This window comes from Podarcis pityusensis (genome assembly GCF_964106645.2).
Source record: "Podarcis pityusensis genome assembly, chromosome: 11".
Taxonomy (NCBI): Eukaryota; Metazoa; Chordata; class Lepidosauria; order Squamata; family Lacertidae; genus Podarcis; species Podarcis pityusensis.
In genome coordinates this window covers 50,809,589-50,820,939 of record NC_138036.1, presented here as the reverse complement: position 1 = coordinate 50,820,939, position 11,351 = coordinate 50,809,589, and the positions used below count along the sequence as shown (strand labels likewise).

The following is an 11,351-nucleotide window of genomic DNA, read 5'->3' as shown; positions in this document are numbered from 1 at the left end:
TAATGGTCAGGAGTCCCTTTACCTTATGGTTTAAGAGGAAATTATATGAAAATGATATATCGTTGGTATCTAATAGTGAGTAAACTGGCAAAAATGTATACATCTAACAAGTATTGGAAATGTAAAGAGAAAGAAGGTTCTTTTTATCGTACGTGGTGGTCTTGTAGTAAGGTTAAAGCTTACTGGGAAATGATATACAATGAATTGAAATGGATGTTCAAAATAACTTGGAAAAGGAGATTGGAAAAGGAGTCTAAATAGGACCAAACTTTTAAGAAATTCCTCTTATCACCTGATTTTCATAAGATAACATTCTCAAAGAGACATGTCCCAGATTTTGTTCATAGGCTTGCATTGCATTTCCATTTAAACTATTGTTATTTGCAGATATTCACCAGAATAAGCAAATCTGATCATAAGCTGCAACTTCTTCTTCTCTTTTTTTGGAGCAATCTGTTTGGTAGCCTTGAATAGCTACGCCCCTGCTGACACAGGGGCAAAGACCTGTGGATCCTGCACTACCAAGCCTGCCTGGTACTACCCCCAACTGCCTTTGTCTTCGTAGCATCCTACAGGAATCAGCCTGCCGACTCTGCCTACATCAGCGGCTGTACTGTAACAAAGCCCTCAATCTCTTAATAACAAAGTCTGTGAAAACACACACTTAAAAAATTACAACTTTACATGAAATACTCACCCACACACCCGACGAGGAGCCTTTCATGGGTACATGAAAGCTGTATTCAGAGCTGTCATCTTTGCAAAAATGAGTCATAATCAATACTGCAAAGAAAAATCCCTCGATGCAAGTAGAATGTGTGGGTGCAACTTTAATGAGCATGTTAAAAAAATGAGGCAATGATGTCCACATAGAGGTGCTACCAAGCAATATTTTTTCATGATGCCAATAGACATGCTTTGGCATGGCCACTTAGATATTTTTATTTACTGCTGTGAACTGAGAGCAGAGGTAGGGGACTTGCATCTCTCCAGATGTTGTTGGACTTCAGCTTCCATCTTCCTCAGTCAGGGATGATGGGAGATGGTCTGGAGGATCTCAGAAAAACCCATCTTAGAGGTAAGGAAGGAAAACAAATCAAGAACGATGGTTTCAGATCTCTAGGTGACTTTGCTGGGGAAATGAGGAAGTATGGACCACAGAAGCAAACAGAGTTATCTGAGGAATTTTGCAGGGTGCTGCTAGAAGGGATAACCAACATGGTTTCTTCCAGGTGTTTTTGGATTTCGACTTCCATCAGCCTCAACCAGCTACAGATGCAGCACGTTGGCTAGATATGTTGTACACAAAGATGTATGAGATGTGATGTTTGCCTGGTGAGATTGGGGTTTGGGGACAGAGTCTGGATGCCTTGCTGATTCTCACAGTCACAGTTAGCCTGAGATGGTTGCTCACATTGAGGAAGCCATGAGGAGATCAGCAGCACACACAGAGCTTGGCTCATTTTAATTTCTGACATGCCACACTGAGCAAGGGATCTGAATGCCAATGTGAGAAACAGGACCAAGCCAAGGCTTTTCTTGTTGTCATCCATCAGTGGATTAAAACTGACCTCCTCCAGAATCTGTTAATGTATGCTGAGCAAGGTAGCAATAGCACAGCAAATGAGAGAGAGCCAATGGCAATACTATTTTATCTTTGTTTTTAACTTGATTATTGTACCACTGTGCTCTACATTAATCAATCCGGGGTCAAAACCATCTGTGCATACCTTGGAACTACCCTTAAAAATATACCTGATGCACTATTCTTCCCAAGATTATTGACTTATTTTATTATGTATTTTCTGGGTTTTTTATATTGTGATTTTAGGTTGTGAACTCCCCAGAGCTCTATGGATATAGGGCGGTATGCAAATTTAATAAATAATAACAATGGACCACATTCTCTTAGAGTGCCCTTTACACAGCATTTCTCGCCAACTGATGCTGAGCAAAATGTTGGATCTCTGGCTCATAACTCCGAGAAGAAGTCAAATAAGGTTTCTCCTGGCAGATTGGGAAAGAGATATTTCTTCTTTAGTAGCTTCCTTTTTAGCTACAATTTTACCTGAAAGGGTTCCCAATGAACTATCCTTTCGGGAAACAGATAGGGCGTAGCAGAACATCCAAATGCACATGACCTTATAACCCTTGATAGCTTCACCCTTGTCTTTTTAATTATTCCACTTACTTGAAACGTTTTATACTGTGATGCCAGTAAAGATATTTGACTGAATAATAATAATAATAATAATAATAATAGAGCACACACACTGGAAAAAGATACAGTTTATCATAAATTAAAATAAATGTATACTCCAAGATTAATTCCTAACACAAGACTGATAGCATCTCTAGGCAATTCACTCTCTCTCTCTCTCTCTCTGTTTATGAATGCTTTTGCTGTGCATCTGATTGCCGCAGCTTTTAGCAAGCAATTTATAGATCTGAAGTTCCTGCTGTGGACCGCAAAGAGATTAGAGCAGTGTGCTGTCCCCATGGGCAAATTCCTCCCCAGCAATATATCTAAGCATTAAACATGCTGCTGCGTGTCTACGGACGGCTTTGTCAAATGACCGTGGCAGCTCTTGTTAAAGTGTGACAAGATGAGGCACCCCCACAAAGCATCTATTTCTAAATGTTTCTGTCCAGCAGTCAGGCCTTTTTGTGAAAGAGTGGTGTTGACACAGGAAGGAGCAACAACAAAAATGAGGGAAATAACAGCCACTTGATGCACATAAAACTAAATAAGGGATTGAGTCCCCTCCCCCCCCATGCTATTATTAAGCAATTTTTGTGAGATAGCAATGGGTGGGATTTTTACCTCAAGATGAACTGAGTTCATTCAACGCTTCCCTCCCTCAGCCGTCTGTGAGAACAAAGACTTGCCATTAATAGTGAAGACAAAGGAGTGTTTTATAGCCAAATAAATTGTATCAGGGGAAATTTGAATTTATCCACCCTCCTTCCCAAGGATCAAATAGATTTTAAGAAATGCAATGTAAAATATTGCTAAGATTTAACAGGGCAACAATAGCAATCTCCTTCGCTTTTGCAAGGCTCAGATACACAGAGGAACAGTACTTCCAATCTGTGGGCAAGGTCTTACAAATTGGTATTAATCAATGAGTTCTCTTGCCTTTTTTGTTTTGGCTTCAGTGGTCATAGATGGATTTGATTTTGCAGTAAATTGTTTGCTGCCCTTGAAGCTGTTTGCAAAAAGGTCTGGCAACAATCTCTTGCTGCCACATAAAATACAGACACCTTTAAATTTGTTCATATAAGTTAAACAGAGCATGGAAAACACCTTTTGAAATTCAGAACATTAAGCAGCAGAAGAGAAGCGCCAGCCTGAATGTTTATTCTGAAGACACATTACTTTCCCTCTTGGACATTGGTGGCGCTGTGGTATAAACTACTGAGCCCCTTGGGCCTGCCGATTGGAAGGTTGGCGGTTTGAATCCCCATGACGGAGTGAGCTCCCGTTGCTGTCCCAGCTCCTGCCAACCTAGCAGTTTGAAAGCACGCCAGTGCAAGTAGATAAAGAGGTACCGCTGCGGCAGGAGGGTAAACGGCATTTCTGTGCTCTCTGGCTTCTGTCATGGTGTCCCGTTGCACCAGAAGTGGCTTAGTCATGCTGGCCATATGACACAGAAAGCTGTCTGTGGACAAACGCTGGCTCCCTCAGCCTGAAAGCAAGATGAGCACCACACCCCCATGGTCACCTTTGACTGGACTTAATCATCTCGTGGTCCTTTACCTTTTTATCTTTTTTTACTTTCCCTCTTGCTCAACTCCGACAAAATCTCTCTCTTAACTTGAGCAATGTAGATTTCTCCATTTCTGAGGACAGAACTATTTATGACAGTTAAGGGCTGCAACTTCAAATGTAGCTTGCCAATGAACAGCTAAGAACCAGAGCAGCACACGGAAATGCTGTTTACCTACCGCGGGAGCGGTACCTATTTATCTACTTGCACTGGCATGCTTTCAAACTGCTAGGTTGGCAGGAGCTAGGACAGAGCAACGGGAGTTCACCCCATCGCGGGGATTCAAACCGCTGACCTTCCGATTGGCAAGCCCAAGAGGCTCAGTGGTTTAGACCACAGCGCCACCCACATCCCAAATAAACAACCACACAACCACTGATAGGTCCACCCGCCATTGTGAGGCTCAAAGCAATGAAGATGATGCCTTCTCAGCTGTTGCCATTGGCTGTGGGTTTCTTGTGATGTCACAAAAGCACCTCTTTATCTACTTGCTCTGGTGTGCTTTTGAACTGCTAGGTTGGCAGGAGCTGGGACAGAGCAACGGGAGCTCACCCCATTGTGGGGATATGAACCCCCAACCTTCTGACCGGAAAGCCCAAGAGACTCAGTGGTTCAGACCACAGCGCCACCCGCATCCCTACCAGATGTATACATTGGTTTTGAGGAGATATGGGACAGGAAGAGTTTAAGTGTGCACACTAAGGAACTGGATTTGGGGGGCTGCTGCTTTTAGACACTATTATTCTTTCCCAGGACACTTGTTGTAGGGAATGTAGCTTCGCCAGTTTTAGTTTATTGTTGAAAAAAAGCCAAAAACACCAAGCTAAATATTCAGCAAAGCTGATTCACTGAGAAACAAAAGGTGGGTGCATTCTCTTGGTCCAGGAAGCAATTATAACCTCCTCCATTTCCTCTAGTTGTTTTTCTCTCTCAGCTGATCTTGCGTCAGTCTTATCCAGGCGAAGCAGCAGCCAAATAGGCTGGAAACCAACTTTACCTCAGACAGACCCTGGGAAAAGTATGGAAAAGGAAATTGCTGAGGGGGAGCAGGACAGACAAGGAAAGGGACTGCATGTGCACTGAGTGCATATAGAAAACTTAGTCACACTCGCAAAAAGGAATATATATGTGAGGTTGTACCTTTAGAAAACACGGAGCAGAGTTCACTCTTAAACCTCTTAGTGAGGTGACCCCTGGTGTGTCTCCTCTAGAGGTGCAGGGAGCACCAGAAAGTAAATATGTAAGGATGTTTTCCTGAAGTGGGAGCTCCTGGGATTATGGCACATCAGGCAGTCTCCTAGGCCTATAGGGTAATAGTGAACTAGTTCTGTCAGTGCGGATCCTTACATACCCAACAGCATAGTCGGCAACTCAAGAGGGAAACAGAAGCAGCCTTGGAGGCTTGCAGAGGTACATTTAATAAAAGTAAGTTTGTAGAAGTACAATTTTTAAAAAGACTCCCCCCTCTGAAATGGAGGGGCATTAAATATTGACTGTTAGAAAAATGGGCAAAGAACTCTGATGGATTATGCTGGATGAGGGTGGGCTTAACTGGCGCGCTAACCAAGGAGAGCTTATTTTTCCAACATTTTGTTGCAGGTCTCACTTGTGTGGCTAGGAACTGCTCTGCTGTTGCTCTTCAGAATATTGAAAGAAATCATTCCCACCTCTCTCACTTCTACTTATTAAAGAGGTCAAGTACAAAAAACTTGCAGGATAAATATGGGGAGTGTTGGAATATTTCCTGCCGTTCTGCCCGGACACTGAGGTCCAGCGCCGAGGGCCTTCTGGTGGTTCCCTCACTGAGAGAAGCATAGCTGCAGGGAACCAGGCAGAGGGCCTTCTCGGTAGTGGCACCTACCCTGTGGAATGCCCTCCCATCAGATGTCGAAGAGAAGAACAACTGCCAGACTTTTAGAAGACATCTGAAGGCAGCCCTGTTTAGGGAAGCTTTTAATGTTTAATAGACTATTGTATTTTAATATTCTGTTGGAAGCTGCCCAGAGTGGCTGGGGAAACCCAGCCAGATGGGTGGGGTATAAATAAATTATTATTATTATTATTATTATTATTATTATTATTATTATTATTTCTAGCAGATAGGAAAGGTTCAAATGACATGGTGGCTTGTTCCTAGATCAGTCTCTGAAGTGTGGTTTATGTGGCCTTTGGCAAGCCTGTCACATTTTAAGAATGTGCAGTGCAAATTTGCTGATGGTTTTCGAATACCACAGTAATATCTGGAGGCATGTGCTACATAATTGTGAATCCCTTACTCTGGTGCTTCCAAAGTTACATATTGTGCACCTATTTTGAGAGCTTAGTCTAGGGCAAAGATTATTTGGGGGTAGTTTAAATAATAATACTTTATATTTGAATTGTTTTGTGCAGCTAAAAAAAAAAATCACGATTAAAAAATATGTCACGCACCCTTTGAAACCCAGTGGAATGTGTAATACTTTGGGGAAAACTACTTTACCCTATTACTACTTGGTGGTGCTATCGCTGCCTGACCATCCATGAAAGGGAGTGTTTGTGTGGCAAAACACACTTGCAACCCTTAGATCATTATCTGAAAAAACGGAGTAGTCCCTGGAAACACATGCTGATTTAGGCTGCAAACTGGAGAACCATTTTCGCTGCAATCCGGTTTGTAAAATGCTTCTTGCTGCCTAAAATGCTACCAATAAACTGAAATTACTTTATTGCGGCATCCTGCTCCCCCAGATGCATGAAGTTGCCTAAGAATGTAAGATGATGATGATGATGATGATTAATTTAATTATTTATACCCCACCCATCTGGCTGGGCTTCCCCAGCCACTATGGGCATCTCCCAACAGAATATTAATAATAAATTTTTAAAAAGCGACAAATCATCAAACACTAAAAACTTCCCTAAACAGGGCTGCCTTCAGATGTCTTCTAAAAGTCAGATAGTGTTTATTTCCTTGACATCTGGTGGGAGGGCATTCCACAGGGCGGGTGCCACTACCGAGAAGGCCCTCTGCCTGGTTCCTTGTAACCTCACTTCTCGCCGTGAGGGAAATGCCAGAAGGCCCTTGGAGCTGGACCTCAGTGTCTGTGCTGAACGATGGGGGTGGAGACGCTTCTTCAGGTATACTGGGCCGAGGCCATTTAGGGTTTTAAAGGTCAGCATGAACACTTTGAATTGTGCTCGGAAATGTACTGGGAGCCAATGTAGGTCTTACAGCACCGCTGTTGTTGTTGGGATACTGCCAGGGAGACAAAGGCCATCATGCCCCCACGCCGTCTCCGGACGATCCATCGATCTCCCGTAGAAATGCAGTATCAGTCAATTAGCGACACGAACCTCAGAAACAGCTCCCACATTCCAAGGACTGGTGCACGCTCTTTCAGCAGAGTTCGTACAATGAAAGATGCACTCAGGAGAGCATTATTTACAATTTATTCAGCGTTGGTCAGAACAAAGGAAAAACATGACTGCCTGTCTGCGTGTCCAGGCACAGAGAGAAAACAAAAGCTATATACAAAAGAGAAACTTCCTGTGAGCCGGAAGTACGCAGACTGTGACTCAAACAACAGCCTGCTTCCTTTTTAAGGTGGAGCGGAAATATCCTAACAGTTATATGGTCTCGGTGGCCACTCCCAGTCACCAGTCTAGCTGCCGCATTCTGGATTAGTTGTAAGATACATGTATACACACCTAAGTGTGCATATTTTATACATATTGGAGTATATGCCCTGTTAACTGGGTGTGAAGTAGAGATAACTGGAATACAGAATACTCCCAGACTGAATTTATCATGAGTACAGTCTGTAAGCAAATGGGAAACCGTTAATGTTTTGTAACGAGACCCACCCATACTCACTGTCTAGTACTTGATAAATATAATCACATTTGCTTATCAACTCCGAATTCTGTAAGTCCTTACTTACCAATAGTGTTTGATATTTATCTGCTTCTTTTATAAAGGTAAAGGGAAAACCTGACCATTAGGTCTAGTTGTGACCTACTCTGGGGTTGCGATGCTCATCTCACTTTATTGGCCGAGGGAGCCGGCGTACAGCTTCCGGGTCATGTGGCCAGCAGGACTAAGCCGCTTCTGGCAAACCAGAGCAGCGCATGGAAACGCCGTTTACCTTCCCGCCGGAGTGGTACCTATTTATCTACTTGCACATTGACATGCTTTCGAACTGCTAGGTGGGCAGGAGCTGGGACCGAGCAAAGGGAGGTCACCCCATCAGGGGGATTCGAACCGCCGACCTTCTGATCGGCAAGTCCTAGGCTCTGTGGTTTAACCCACAGTGCCACCCACGTCCCAATCTGCTTCTTTTAAGAACCATTAAATCAGAATCTGAACAATTCTTATTTTTTTACCAGCTTTTGATCGCCAGTTGGCAGGCAATTCTAAATAAAAATTCTTTATCATTATTGGGCCAGGAAGGCATGCATTTATCTCTTGCTGAAGGCGATATAAGTACTATCCAGGAGTCAATCTTATGATTTGTTGCAGTGCTATCAAATATTGCTTAAATGACTCAGGACGGAACTTGCTCCTGGCTGTGTGATTTTGAAGCTCGTCAGAGACTACAGATGAGCATTCATCACCTAATGGTCTACTAAAGGCTAAAAGCACATAAGTCATCTTTATTCTGATTTTTGTCTTGCTGCATCATGTAGCCTCCAAAATCCTTTCCATTTCCCCTCTTAGCTAATGAAGTACAGTAGTTTGAGTTCAGCCATTTAGTGCTACTAACATTTTTATGGCAGCGTGAACAAGGTACTTGAGAGAATGTGGATATTGGATATTTGTAGCTCTGCTTAGCTATAGCAAAGCTACTAACTATTGTAACCACAGCATCTCTTTGACCTCTCTCATGCAAATTACAATGGCTGTTTTCTGGATCAAAACCTCAAGACTAAGCCTATTCAACATTGTTTGTAACCAATGACCCATTTACTCCTTTTTTGTCCTGGTAGCTACATTTCTCCTGATAAGATACATTGGACATTCTAGTTTAGCTTATGCAAAGTCTATTATCCTTTCTTGGGAAGGGTTCCAGCCCTTACTCTAAGATAGATTCCCAAACTTTTGGTACCCAAAGAACAGTCCCCCGCACCTTGAATCAAAGGTGGAAGGAAACCTCACCTTTACAAGATACACGCAGTCCTCTTCTTTGCAGCTGTGGGGCAGCCTGTTAATAATACAGTGGTACTTCGGGTTACAGACGTTTCAGGTTACAGACGCTTCAGGTTACAGACACTTCAGGTTACAGACTCCGCTAACCCAGAAATAGTACCCCGGGTTCAGAACTTGGCTTCAGGATGAGAACAGAAATTGTGCGGCGGCAACGTGGCGGCAGTGGGAGGCCCCATTAGCTAAAGTGGTACCTCAGGTTAAGAACGGACCTCCAGAACGAATTAAGTTCTTAACCCGAAGTACCACTGTACTAAACTCTCATCAATAAAAATAACAGCACAAAATATCACAGAACATACAGTGGTACCTCGCAAGACGAATGCCTTGCAAGACAAAAAACTCGCTAGACGAAAGGGTTTTTTGTTTTTTGAGCTGCTTCGCAAGACGATTTTCCCTATGGGCTTGCTTCGCAGACGGAAACGTCTTGCAAGTTTGTTTCCTTTTTCTTAACACCGTTAATACAGTTGTGACTTGACTTCGAGGAGCAACTCATAGAACGCGGTGTGGTAGCCTTTTTTGAGGTTTTTAAAGACTTTGGTGATTTTTGAAGCTTTTCCAAAACTTTCCCGACACCGTGCTTCGCAAGACGAAAAAAATCGCAAGACGACAAAACTCGCGGAACGAATTAATTTCGTCTTGCGAGGCACCACTGTACAAAACCATGTGAAAGGATCAAACTCAGAAACAAGGACACACAACTTACCAAATTATTTTTAAGCCCTCCAGAACGAATTAAGTTCTTAACACGAGGTACCACTGTAACCTGATTTTAGGTGACAAATACAGTGCAGGCATGTGGTGTGGGCAGCAGGCATATAACAAGCCCCCTCCCCCCCCCAATTTACATTGGCTTATGTTACAACAAGAAATGTTACACTTATGTTACAGGAAGAAATGGAGGCAGTGAGAGATTTTACTTTTTTGGGTTCCATGATCACTGCAGATGGTGACAGCAGTCACAAAATTAAAAGACGCCTACTCCTTGGGAGAAAGGCGATGGCAAACCTAAACAGCATCTTAAAAAGCAGAGACATCACCTTGCCAACAAAGGTCCGTATAGTTAAAGCCATGGTTTTCTCAGTAGTGTTGTATGGAAGTGAGAGCTGGACCATAAAGAAGGCTGATCGCCGAAGAATTGATGCTTTTGAATTATGGTGCTGGAGGAGACTCTTGAGAGTCCCATGGACTGCAAGAAGATCAAACGTATCCATTCTTATGGAAATCAGCCTTGAGTGCTCACTGGAAGGACAGATCGTGAAGTTGAGGCTCCAATACTTTGGCCACCTCATGAGAAGAGAAGACTCCCTGGAGAAGACCCTGATGTTGGGAAAGATGGAGGGCACAAGGAGAAGGGGATGACAGAGGACAAGATGGTTTGACAGTGTTCTTGAAGCTACGAACATGAGCCTGACCAAACTGCGGGAGGCAGTGGAAGACAGGAGTGCCTGGCGTGCTCTGGTCCATGGAGTCATTGGTCTAAGGGGATGCGGGTGGCGTTGTGGTCTAAACCACTGAGCGTCTTGGGCTTGACGATCAGAAGGTTGGCGGTTTAAATCCTCATGACCGGGTGAGCTTCCATTGCTCTGTCCCAGCTCCTGCCAACCTAGCAGTCCAAAAGCATGCCAATGGGTATGAGACCCACATTTGACAAAAGATTCCTGCATTGTAAGGGGGTCGGGCTAGATGACCCTCAGGGTCCCTCCCAAACTTGATTCCCTGATTCTTTGATTCCATGAAACCAATATCCCCCCTCCCATGGGTTCCATCTATTCACATCACATTCGTGCACATGCAAACACCATTCTGCGTCAACCACATCTGAAAGCTCCCATGTACTCACACAAACATATACCAGCCAACATCCATTCATGTTCATGCCCTGGCCTCAGTCCGCAAAGATCCATTGGCTTCTGCTGACTGTCTTCCAAAGGTGAACTTCCATCAGCCAACATCCACAAACATCAGTCTGCTTTAGCCTTGTAGCCTCCACCAACTTCCGAATCCAAAAGCCACTGGATTCCATCCACCAACATCTGCCAGCTTCTCTTAGGTCCATCATGAGATGTCCACCAGCTTCCAACCACAGATACCAGCAGCCTTCAAGCAAGCAAACTTGCCTTATTATTGCTCCATAGCATCCCACTGCCAGAGGATTGCCTCCTTCCATTCACCACTTTGCCTCCTCCAAGTGGAAGAAACCTGGGCAGTGCTGAATGTCACCTCCATTGCCAGGTGTGTCCTGCTGGAAATAGAAAAGGGCTTTCCCCTTGGCCTGCCTTTATATCCACTCAGTTGCCAAGTGCTTTTGTGACATCACAAGAAACCCACAGCCAATGGCAACAGCTGGGGAGGCATCATCTTCATTGCTTTGAGCCTCACAATGGCGGGTGGACCTA

General features: G+C 43.8%; 1 long non-coding RNA gene across 1 annotated transcript; it reads right to left on the bottom strand.

Moving 5' to 3' along the window:
- Positions 1-4,543: 4,543 nt before the first annotated feature.
- LOC308458539 lies at positions 4,544-8,993 on the bottom strand. The gene is made up of 2 exons (XR_013977536.1): positions 8,905-8,993; positions 4,544-4,779 (listed from the first exon to the last, which is right to left on the bottom strand). It is a non-coding gene; the product is annotated as an uncharacterized lncRNA (long non-coding RNA).
- Between the last annotated feature and the right edge of the window lie 2,358 nt (positions 8,994-11,351).